The sequence below is a fragment of the Dendrobium catenatum genome, unplaced genomic scaffold (genome assembly GCF_001605985.2).
Source record: "Dendrobium catenatum unplaced genomic scaffold, ASM160598v2 fragScaff_scaffold_249, whole genome shotgun sequence".
NCBI classification, from domain to species: Eukaryota; Viridiplantae; Streptophyta; class Magnoliopsida; order Asparagales; family Orchidaceae; genus Dendrobium; species Dendrobium catenatum.
Window position 1 is genome coordinate 2,423,455 of NW_021318711.1, and position 13,394 is coordinate 2,436,848.

Genomic DNA, 13,394 nt, shown 5'->3' on the forward strand with positions numbered 1-13,394 from the left:
CGGCATGTAATTTATAAGAAAGAAATAAAATTAATTAAAAAAAAATTACGTGGATGACTAAGTTTGCTTTTCCCGTTCCAAAAAAAAAAAAAAAATTGCTTTCGAATTATGTCCAATGCTTATGAATTTCAAAATAAGCCAAATAATATATTTTCTTTTTTTTCGTACATCATTAAGCTCGTATTAATCTTTATCTGCAGCAAAAAAAATTACCTAACTAATCGCTATACATTTTGCATTCGATAAGTTTCATAGTTTTGAAATTGTACTCAAATAATATTCAATGCATGCTTACACTAATTTCAATGCAAATTCAGACGCTTTGAAATCCAAAGTCTACGCTAATTTTCTTGATTTCCAAATTGTACTCAAATAATATTCAATGCATGCTTACACTAATTCATTAAAGTTTTGGTTTTCTTATTATTGTCTAAAATAAAATTTTAATTAAAAAATTTAGTTTAATTAATTTTTTAAATAAAAAACTGCTTTAAAAAGCTGTTAAAAACTTGTCTCAAACAAAATTTTATTGCTTTGTAAAGCAATTTTTCTTGAAAAAAATTTTTGAACTAAAAAAATTTATACTAAAAATTCATGACATAGAAGATGTTATATATGTCCTAGACCATAGTTGGTTCACTACTCGTTTTTATAATTTGGTTGACTAATTCGCACTGCATGAGAGCCCCCTAAATAAAAAAGTACCCCGAAATATAGCACTTAGCGAAAGAAAAAAAGCAAGTGCATAAGTTTAAGAAAGAAGTAATTTAAAAAAATTATTTGCATGACTAAGACTTCGTTTGGGACGGCTTTTTTCTTGTTTCTTAAATCAGATTTTTAGTACAAAATAGAAAGCTATTTTACTAACCAGTAAAAAAACAATCACAGACAAAACCTAAGTTTGCTTTTTAAACAAATCTAATATTTAAGATTTTAAAATTAATTTACGTTGGATTCAAATTTATCCATGAATAAAATCAGACCTTATTAGTAGGCAAACCTTTAAAGAAACTAATGAGCCAAAACTTATGTGAGAATAGAGAGAACGAATAAGTACTAAAGAAAAGCTAAAAGAGCTTGGAGAAAGATGCTTAGATGCTTTAGTTCTCAATAAGTCCCAAAATTATAGAAGATCAAGAAGTATCAAAATGCTCCTCATCACCTCTTATTTATAGTGGTCTAAGGGCTATAAGAAATAGTATACCTAAGAAAAAAAACTTTACCGAACAATACACGTGTTCCCTCCTGATTCGTTATGGGAGAGTAGAGAGTTGCAGTTATGATGATTTGTTTGTTGGCAAGTTTAATAATGCCAAGTGCATAATAGGCGAGCTCCATAGTGTGAACAAGATTGACAATGCCGAGTAGGAGTGGGTGAATCTAACGTGAGTTTTGAGCAAGGGATGATTGATGATTGAGTGATGTTTTGGAGCCACTAGCAATCTAGCAATATATGTTTAGCCTTTAATTGATCGCATAGAAGAGAAGGGAATAAGCTGAGGTTGAGAAGAAGATGACCTTAATGATTGGTTGGTCATGGTAGGCCGATCTTAGGGCTCATGTGGATAGGTGCTTTCCTATAGTTGGACTGGAATATGTAAAGGTGAAGTCGCTCGCCTCGGATGAAAGCGATTAGAAGTGATGGCAACCTCCCTTCTATGAGGGGATTGGAGAGTTATTTGGTCCATTTCTCTTGAGAGGGATGGCCTTCCTTTGTGTGCCATGGGGAGCAGAGCCTGATGTTTATCAGTCAAGTTCCTTCGTAGGATCCATTGCATAGGAGCCTCTTCTTTGTAACCAAGTGACTATTTGCTAAATACCTATGAAGGCACATGTGAATATACATTGAAACTATTAATTTTATATTTCTTAACAACATGAAGCTATCATATCATGATGCAATTTTCATTCAGATAAAATTCATAGTTTTAAATTTATATTGAGAATAATGTTATATATAATATCCAAGGATTACATTAATTTTAGTGCAAAATCAAGCACTTGAAAACCTATATCATTGTAAAACACATTATGCTATTCTTTCGCATTTTTTCCCTATTTTTATATCTTGTAAGGATAAAAAATCATTTACTTTTCTATTTTTAATTTTTACATATTGCCATATGATAGATAACTTATGAAATTCTTATAAATTTAGATAAGCCATTAGGAATGTGAAAATTTAATCCAATCAACTTTTGGTTGAAATTTTATCAGAGAAAAATATATATAAGTATGTTTGATCCATCTTCATGTCTAAAATAATAGAAAATTCTCCATGCAAGAAAAAGAGCAAGGTTTTAAAACCTAGATGAGATTAGTTGGCTGGATTGATTTAACCGTCAACCATATGACCAATCTGGTGTATCTTAATAACTGCCTGTAGCATTGAATTGGAAGGAATTAGTCATAACTGTCATTCAAACCAGTTTCGATTCTTTTGAATATACTAATTCAATTTTTTTTTTTAAAAAAAAAATAAAAACATCAATTCATTCATAAAAGGAAGGTACAAAGGTAGACCACAGAAGTGGCCACAGCACATGGTTACAGGAAAAACAGTAAAAACAAAGCAAAGACCAATAAGGATGAGGGTCGATAAAGTCATACTCAGACCAGCTTCGGGTTGCCAGGGCGGGGCCATCCACTGGGCAAAACAAAATCGAAGGGCCAACCAGGTTGCCAACCAACCCTGGCCATCCATGACACTTGCAGCAAAGCTGCTTCCTCATCGTCCATATCAAAACCATTTGAACGGTCAACCAACAAGCCACAGAGGCATTCCAACGATAGAAAAGCAACATAATCAACAACCCAAATCCAAGAATCAGCGAACACGTCTGCCCCGACCACGAGGCCTACCACAGGAGGCAACAGAAACAAGGGGTTGATCGTGCAACAAATTAAAAGAATTGCCAGGATCACCATCTCCGATTGATTCCACAGAAACAGAATCAGAATCTGAAGCAGAATCAGAACTATAGTCATGAAGCTGAAGCAGAATCAGAACTATAGTCATGAAGCCAGTCCAGCTGAACTCGCAAATCAATGCCCGAATTATCCTTAACATTATACATTAAACCTTGAGGCTCCATAAAAGTAACAGGAACATCTACAAACTCATTATTCACTACGCGATCATTACGAATAGGGGTAGAGATACCAGAATCAGCCACCTTACACACTTCCTCGCCCAAAATCTCCACGACAGTAGACTTAATCGGGCTATCCAACATCTCAGAATTTAAATAATGACCACCTAAAGCAGATGGGGCGGATCTCATAGACACCAAAGGAGCCTCACGAGGAAGGGCCTCAGCACTGAAACATACACGATTGGAGGCCAAATTCATACCCAACGGAAGAAAAGGTTGAGCATTAAGGGATAAAGCTTCGACACCCAAAACAGGCATCAAAGAAGTCGAGGGTTCGATCTGAACCAAAATGGGACAACAACCCAAAACATCAGTATTATCCGGTACTAGAGTTGAGGCCGGAAAAACTCCAACCTCAACACCAGGCAGCACACCAGCCAACGGGGCAGGAGATCCCACAACACCAGGAGAACAAACATGCAAGCCAACAGTGGGCAAGGCATCAAGCACAACCCCATTATTAGCAATATCACTACCCAAAACCTCCAGCACCGAAGGAGCAGCGACATTATCAACATTTTCAACACAGTGGGGGGCTAAATTAGCGTTCGGGATAGAAGAATTAGGGATAGAAGAATCATTATGAAACCTAGCCGAAACAGGACGGCAATTACCTGGAGTATGTCCAATACATTTACAAGCAGCACAGAAATGAGGAAATTCATCTACACAACCTCCTGGACATAACCTAAAGTTTCAGAGCCTAACCAAACTTGCTTAGGATAAGATTTTGTTATGTCAAGTTCGACTAAAACACGCGCATTAGAAGGTCGGGAACTAACCGAAGTAGCTTCATCAATTTTCAAAGGCTTGCCAAAAATCCCACCAAGCCCAAAGAGAATCCGAGGGGAGAAGAAGTGAGGACGAAGACGCGGAAACGAAATCCAGATCGGAATAACCAGCGACTCAACACCGATATCCAAGCTAGGCAACCATTTTGTTAATTTCATATAACAATTAAAGACAAGGTAAGATCGGTGACATAACACCCTATAGTAATCAAGATCATTGGATACCTTGATCAAAATGTGAGAGAGATCCAACATAGTAACAAAGACTTCTCTTTTAAGCTTCAAATTGAAGAAAAATTTCTTAATAGAGTCAAGAGCAGGTCTCTTAGAAGGGAAAAAATCAACTAACGAGAATTGAAAAGGGGCAGCAAGATCGTTGATTTCCTAGTCGGAAATCCATAAAGACGGCAAGCCATGAAACGTAGAAGTCCGAAAATTTCTGGTAAGAAGGCGTAGAACCAGCAACAGCCTCAAGAAAGGAACAAGAATGAGAAACCCCACCTAAAAAACCAAGGTCCTTAAGCTTACTAGGCGCCATACAGGCACCGCCGGATAACAACAAGAAAACCAACCAAAACACCCACCAAAACAGAAGTAGAGAACTTCCTTGAATCTAGGAGCCCGCCGGAGGGGAAGCCCCAGCGGGGCGGGGGAACACCCGGAACAAAGCGGCTGCGAAACCCTAGCAGAGCGGCTGCGAAATAGTCACTTAAATATACTAATTCAATTGATAGACTATGTAAAAAAATTTAATAAATTAATTTAATATAATTAGGATAAAATATAATATAAAATAAATTAAATTTAACATATTTAAATTTTAATAAGCTGAAAATTTCTATATAATAATTATTTGCCTATGAAACATAAATTGATATTTTCATTTGGACCCACGGCCCCCACCACTCCATATTAGATCCTACCATATGCAAACCCAAAAAAAAAAAAATGTAAATAATTCTTAGAGAAAGTTTCTAAGTGATGCGAGATTAAAAAAAAAGTTAAAATTCTTAAGTTTACAATACATATTTTTAAACAAATTTATAATTAAATTTTATAACTTGAATAATATTTATTTTTTATTTAATAATATTTAATTATACACTATAAATTTTTTTATCTATTTATTAATGATCAATGATGTAGCATGAATGATTTAAAGATACAAATTAATTATATAAATTTTGTATAAAATTTATCTATCGGTATAAATTATTTGTAAACTATTATATAAATTACTAATAATTTATATTTAATTTATAAGGTCATATAGGACTTAAACTTATATTAAATGTGAATTAAATTAAAATATTGAAGGTCTTTAAATTTTGAATTATCGAAGATATATTTTATTTGTGTATAAATCCTATTTATTTTTAGTAATAAATTTACATTATTACACTTTTATTACATCATTATTATGTTCTTTAATTTTATTTAATAATTATAATATTTATTACATCTTCCCAATCAACCCTACCGGAAACAAACATTTATGTTTTGAGTACATTGGTTCAGCCATACATTTCATCATAACTTAGTGATTAAGGGGTTCAGTCTCTATCACACTCGGTCTTATTTCACGACTTAGGGTTCGTTTGGGACGGTTTTTTTATTGCTTTCTAAAACGGAGTTTTAGTACAAATTTTTTTATTTTTGTTCTAAAACTCCGTTTTAGAAAGCAATAAAAAAACCGTCTCAAGCGAAGCCTTAAGCTTCATTTAAAACAATTTTCTTACTGTTTTCTAAAGTAGTTTTTTAGTACAAAAAATTTTAGTTAAAAAACTTATTGTACTAAAATATTTTTTTTAGAAAGCATTAAGAAAGTTGTCTCAAACAAAATCTTAAAGTAAATTTATACAATGATATTCATTTAAAATAATAAAATAAAAATAATTATCCAACTCCAAACATGGCCATTTGTCAAGCCACTTATGTTCTCGTGACTGATATTTCTGTCACAGTCAACGAATACAAGCCATGGAATCGATCTCTCTATACTGTTACTGCAATATTGCGTGGAATATTCCGATTTATTCTTCATTATTCCAAACAAAAGGAAAATGGAGAATATTATTAATTTACAGTTCATTGGTAACAAGCTAATAGATTCAAATCCAAGAAGACAAAAATCACTTCCACGTATATACTGTAAAGTAGAATCAGAGGTCAAAAACTTTAGAAAAATCTGAAAGAAGATACGTAATCGAGTGCTAAACAATCACTCGCATGATGCAAAGATAATAAAAAAAAAAGTAAATGGGGTATTCCATTAAGAAAAACAACAAATACAGCATGCTCGCAGGCTACCTTAGACTTGTTACAGGTGTCATGGTGGCTTGGTGAAAGAGAAAGCCAGAGAGGTAGAAAATGATGATGATAGGGCTTAGTTGCTCTGACAGATCTTGTTATATGTGACAGCCAGGCCGTATTCCAGGAATGAGAGTTCATAATGGAAGAGCACTAGGCTAAGATTTTATTTGGGATGGCTTTGAAATACTATTTTTTTTTTCTTCACTTTAAAGAGAGTTTTGTGCTAAAAAATAGTTTTATAAAGTAGTAAAAAAGCTGTCCCAAACAAAGCATAAGAAAAATTTTCTTCCTGCTTTCTAAAACAGTTTTTAGTGCAAAAATTTATTGAACTAAACAAAATCTAAATGGAGTGTGCACTTTCAAGAGATTTTTTTATTATAAAATAGCTTTGTAAAGCAGTAAAAAGTTGTTCCAAACGAAGTATAGATGAAAATTTTCTTCTGGCTTTCTAAAATAGTTTTTAGTACACAAATTTATTGAACTAAACGAAATCTAAACGATGGAGCATGCACTTTTCTTTGGCCGGTATTTAAAAAATTTTCCAGCACTACATACTGAATGGAGAATTTGCTTAGACAATTCTTCAATTATACATATGATCGGAATATTCTGCTTTTTTATTATATAAATGAAGATGCTAATTTTAATATGTACATATTTTTTTGAGCTTTTTGTCAATTGAAATCTCTCCACAACTGAATTAAGAAGCAATATTAGGGTTGTCAGGAATGATTGATTGGTCCGGTTTGGACCGGACCCAAAATAGATCCAACACAAACTTAACCTATTTATTAAACGGATTAAAAATATCAATTCAAATTCGATCTGCTAACAATTTGAATGACTATAGCATAGTCATAATAAAAATAAATATGAGAAGTAATATCTCAAAGAAATTTCTTCATGTGCACAGGAGTATATAAAGTTTTTGAGAGAATTTTTTTTAAAAGATAATATATTAGACATTAATACCAATTATTCTGATAGAAAATATATGAGGAATAGTAAAATTATATGAAATTATGAGAGAGTATATATGCAATAATTTAATTTTATAAATAAATGTAAATAAACCAATAAATTTTTGGAATAAAATGTAGCAAAAAAATCTGGAAAGATTTCTTTTTCTCAATAATGATTGTGAGCGTATGTGGGAGGAGCATGATTTCAGTTGACCAATGGTTCCTGTGTTGATTTTAATATGCAATGATGATAACATAAAAGAAACTATGCTGTGTAAATAAACTATTCGACATAGCAATGATAGGTGGAGAACAAAGTGGCTGAACAATCTTAAGGTTTTAGAATTGAAAAAACACAGAAAAAAGAAAAGAAAGCAGAGATACGTGTTGCACACGAGATGGATTCCTTTGACAATTTTAGCATATTATTATGATTTTTTTTGGTTTGAAAATTGATCACTTAAAAAACTAAAAGATGCACATAATTCATCTTGATCTGTTGGTTGAGAGCTTAGGTTACCAATTAAGAGGTCATAGGTTCGAGTCTTGTGTATGCGTTGTGTGTGTGTGAGTCTGTCTTAATTAGCCTAAATGTCCTCCACTTTTATTAATGAAAAGAAGAACTAAAGAAACCTCAAAGGAAAAGAAAAGAAAAAAAAAACCTCAAAAAAGCCAAAAAGTAGAAACACTTAAAGCTAATGTTTCAAACAACAACCTCAAAAATCAAAATGAGCTAAAAGAAGCAAAAAAAGACTCAGGGCAAGGGCAAATTATTTGGTGCGTAGTCTGGACGTAGCATTAAGTCCGGATTCCAATTAAATTTTTACACGTGTATTACGGATATGTGGATTTTTACTGCACTTTAATTTTCTTAGATCATTTTATTTTTCATCAAAAGAAAACAAAAATAAAAGCACAGTGAAAGCGCAGCAAAAGAGCAGTAAAATCACAGCGAAAGCGCAACAAAAATGAAATCACAGCAAAAAAGCAGTAAAAGCGCAGCAAAAGGCCAGTAGATTACGCGTTTTAAATTTCTAAAAAATTTCCACACAAAAAACGCAATAAAAATCCACGTGTCAGTAATACACATATAAAAATTTAATTGGAATCCAGACTCCGCACCAAATAATTTGCCCCGGGAAAGGCCTAGCCTTCCGGCAAAAACCCACCTTGAAAGATCTCTCCCAGCTGCCAAGGCAAATTACCCTCTAATATATTGAAGGCAAAACCCAGACTATATAAAAAAGATAAATTACACAACACTTTAGCTTTTCCTTGAAACTACTGTACGTTCTTTAGTGTGCATTTGGTCAACAATTCATATCGAATTTCTTTGCCTGCTACGGCTCTATCATATTTCATTTCCTATTGACTATAACGTCTATATCATCTAGCTTTCTCATCCTTGATGCGCCATCTTCTTAGAATATTTTGCCATATTGACCATAGAATAACATATATGCGATGGACTAAAGATAATTATTGTTGCAACTTCTGCAAATTTTTATGTTGGTTGCTAATTTTTTGTAAATATATATTTTTAAAAACAATCTATTATATTGTGAAGCTATCACAAATTCATTACAAATACATATATCAGTTGCAACTTTAATGCAAATGAAAAAAAAATTAAGTATAGAACAATGCTTCTAAAGATTGTGCATGCTTATAATGAAAAGACATTTCAACTTAATTACAAAGATGCATATACTACATTCAATACATCAACCATGACAAACCAATTAATCATTCAAAAATAGTGAGGCGAAATAGATAGGCAGAAATAATACAGTACAAAGACAAATGCATTGTATGCTACAAGTTAGGCTGTAGTTCTAAAAGTTATAAATAATATATCTTCGGATTTGGCCTACAGCCACATAAGTAACTCATCTGTTGGATTCTACTTTGTCTGTGGGTTATACCCTTATCTAGCTTACTCATAAGACCAACAAGGACTAAATTGAAAAAAAGATGAGAGAGAGAGAGAGAGAGAGAGAGAGAGAGAGAGAGAGAGAGATTTCAGGAACTATACTAATAATACAAAAAGACAAATAAGCTTTAATAAAAGATTTTCTATGTCAAAAAATTACCATTTAACCCTCTATCTTAAAGATTTTAGGGGCTACAACAGTGATTACACCTATAGTGTACATATAAAATAGCATAAAAATTTATGATATAATCAATATAGGAAATTAGCTAAGGTTTTGAAAGGTAAACATAGACAACTACTACTAACATGGTCTTGAGATGTCCATGGTGAATGTCTGAGATGATTTACTAATTGAGTCAGCATGATTTCCCTATTTGATTTTGCATGGTTAGGTGAACCTCTAATGAACACCCCTCTAGCATGGGCGCTAGTTCCTCTAAGGCTAAGGAAGGAGCTTATAAGGTGAGCACCCTTTGGTTGAGGTGAGTGTTTCTTTGATGAGTTCCATATGGTCGAGACGATTACTCCTCAGGTGAACATCTATGTGGCTGATGTGAGTGCTCCTCATATGAATGTTGTTGCAAATCTGATCTAAGCACCGTGATTTTGATTATAACACATATTATTGTGTTTGAGACTGTTTTCTCCTAATTCTATGATATTTAGTTTTGCTTTGTGTGTACTAATATTTCAGGAAAGCAGTCCACCGTTCACTTGCAATTTTGATTAGCTTAACGTACACTGGGTAGACAAGGTTTACATTTAGTTTTTTCAATTTGTTATGTATTTTTTTCCTGAGTCATATCATATAATTTGGTTTATATCATTATTGAGCAACCTTGCACACACATAGGGGGAGGCAAAAAATATTTTAATATATTTTTTTAGCAAATCGTACTATACGACTTTGGTTTGTATTGTATGACTTTGGCTCGTACTATACAACTTTAATTCTTATTATATAATATATTTTGTTGTGTCAAAACCCTAGCCGTCAGAGGTTAAGAAAGATACTTATTTTATATTGACCATAAGGTACAAATTGGTTCATACTATATGCCCTAATTAATATATTTCTTAATTAATCCCTCAAAAACCAGACTACTAAATCATGACATTTATGACTAGCCAATCATATTGTGCGATGTCGTTCATATAATATGATTGATAGAGTATGACTTTGGTCATCCTAGATGTCATATCAAACGAAATCAATGAGTTTTGTACTGATAGTACGATACGATATCCAAAGTGCAAGAAGATCGACAGCGTATGAAATTGGTCTTCCCAGAGATTGTACTAAACGAAAGTCATGATTTTTATACTTATCCAGGACAATGGGATTCTATACTTACTGCTATATAAAACTTCATAAGGGCCATACCTTTGCTTGACTAAAAATTATTATTTTAGGCAAATTCAATCTATGGTATAAGATCCTCTCAAGTACTGCCAATGTCTAGAACATATAACCTCACAAGGTATTATAACACTTGAATAATCCTTCCAGACTATCTATTAGTCTGTGAATGAAAAGTCACACTAAAATATAGTTTAGTACCCAGAACTTGCTGAATATCTCTCAACAACCTTCATATGAAACAACTTTGGTGTAATACCCTTAAGCAACTTATATAGTATTTTTATTAAACTTAGCCTTTATATTTACTCTATTCAAAACATAACAACTAGTATTCACTATTTATGCCTAGAAGTACTTAGGTAAATTATACCCACTAAGCATTACCCTAGTATCCTCTACCAATGTCCTATTTTCTTTTAATATATATTTTCTTTGTTCTTTAGTTTACACACTACTTGGTCCTCTATATATGATCTTTTTTGCTATGGTGTAAGTGTTATTTAATGCAAGTGCCCATGTCGTGTCAACTAATAAAGTGATTAAAAGAGTATCATTTCCAATCGGATCCTAGAAATTTATGATATTCACTTTAGTAATGCTTACTGAACTACTATATTTATCTATCCCAATTATTTAAAATAGGCTTATCGTAAATTGAAGATACAAATGTAGATGGTCAATGCATAAGGTAAATATTGTAGCTTTTTGGATAATATATAATAATTGAAATAGCACAAACAAACTCCTTAGAAATGATGCTAAAACCTTTATGGGGGCCTATTATTAGTTTATGTTTTCTTATATATAACTCCAATAAAATTCAAGTTCACATGCCTATCAAGTAATTAATAAAGTTTATAAGAGAGTGTTGATATTACAAGAAAATTTTGTGCCACACATAAATGTTATAGTACCATCTACTCAAACTATGATATTTATCTAACAAAATAAAGTCAAGGGTAATACCTATCTCTAATTAAAATTGAAGGAAACAATGAATATATAAGTAATTACAGTATTTTGGACTAATGACACTGTATATCCTACGTTTTTCTAAGTAGACTCTGCTACATTAATTATGAATCAAAGCATATGCATCCTTATATCTCTATTGAGCTTATAAGGATGAAAAGGAAGGCTTATGGACTCACTATAATTATTAAATATCCTTAGAACTTAAATACTAAACATCTTATGTCTAGGCATGCAAGAATACCATCTCAATTCTCCTAATTATTCCAGCATTTCTCTATTGAAGCAATCCATCGTACTAGATGTTAATTTTATACAAGTTCACTGCATAAATTAAATTGAGAGTGAGAGATATTGAAAACAAAAATTCATACTTTAAAGCACAAGTGTCTATATTAGGAATTACAATGGTTTTCACATTAACAGTCCAAAACCGTGAGTTTAGCTAGCCATGAAATAAAAATTTAATAACACAAATTCTTTTACTTGCTCAAAAAAGAAAGTACAAGTAGAGAAAATGAAGAAACTATCACCCATAATGAAGAATCACAAATAGATCTTGTTGATGGACCCTTACCAAAGTGATTCTCCCCTTACAACTTCGCTCTCTAAACTCCTTTCGTCTCTTTTTGATTGTTTGCTCACTATAATGTTGACCAGCCACTCTAAATGATATATCTCACTATTCCATGGTCTCTCTTGGGCTCTCCTCAAGACTTCTCTAAATAAACTCTCACCAAAAAAAAAAAAAAAAAGATAAAACTATTTATACTTAATACTCAAATGGACTTAAGTGAATTAGATATGACCTAGCACCTCGACACTGGTTGAGTTACTCTACTGCGGCATTGGGTTGACCCAATGTGGCAGTTAGCTGAATTGGTGCAACTTTTGGCTGAATCAGTGCGGCGCTTCCCTTTTTTTTTTAACTGTGCCACCACATGGTATTGCAAAAGATGAGAACTGTGTCATCTACTTACATCATCAACGCTATGGTGCTTCTAATGTTGGCACTCCAGTGTTAAATTATTTACTATTTTTTTAGACTCTAATATTCCAATAATGATTTTCAGTGTTGCGACGCTATCCTTCAATCCACGAGGGTGCTTACTTCAGTGAAATTTTCTCTAGACTCTAGCACTGTAATGTACAAAATCGGCACATGGACGTTGAAGATGCTACGTCATCGATAGTCATAGCACTACGGTGTAAGTTTTAAACTTTGCAAATTTTGTCTGTTTCCTGAGACATTCATACACAACATACAAAACCTCACATATTTACTAAAATTTAACAAAACAACATACGATATAATTTCTCTCAGTGGATATCAACTATAACTAAAAGTATTTATCATTCTGAAATAAAGGTTAACTTACACGAGCTACTACTTGTGTTCAATCTCAAGGTGGCTTCAACAAGTATTTTCCTATTTTAGCTTAAGCCCTCATTTTTTTGCTTTAGATATGAATGTTCTTACTAGACTTTTACAAGAGAATGTACCATGGTGTAAGATCTTTGCTGATGATATTCTTCATATTGATTAAAGTAGAGATAGTGTTGGTGAAAGACTTAAATTATGGAGGTCAACCTTAAAGTTTAAAGATTTTCATTTTAGTAGATTTAAAATCTAATACATTGAATGCAATTTTAGTAGTAATAGGTCTAGTGTTGGGATTATGACATTGGGTTCAAGTAATTAAAAAAATGTAATTTTTTGATATCTTGAGTCTATTATCCAGAACAATGGTTAAATAAATAGGGATATTGTTAGTACAATTCAAGTTGAATGGTTGAAGTGGATGAAGGCATCAAGTTTGTTGTGTGATATAAATGTACTCTTTAAAACTTAAGGGAATATTTTATAAGATGACAGTGAGACCTATAATGGTTTATGGCTCA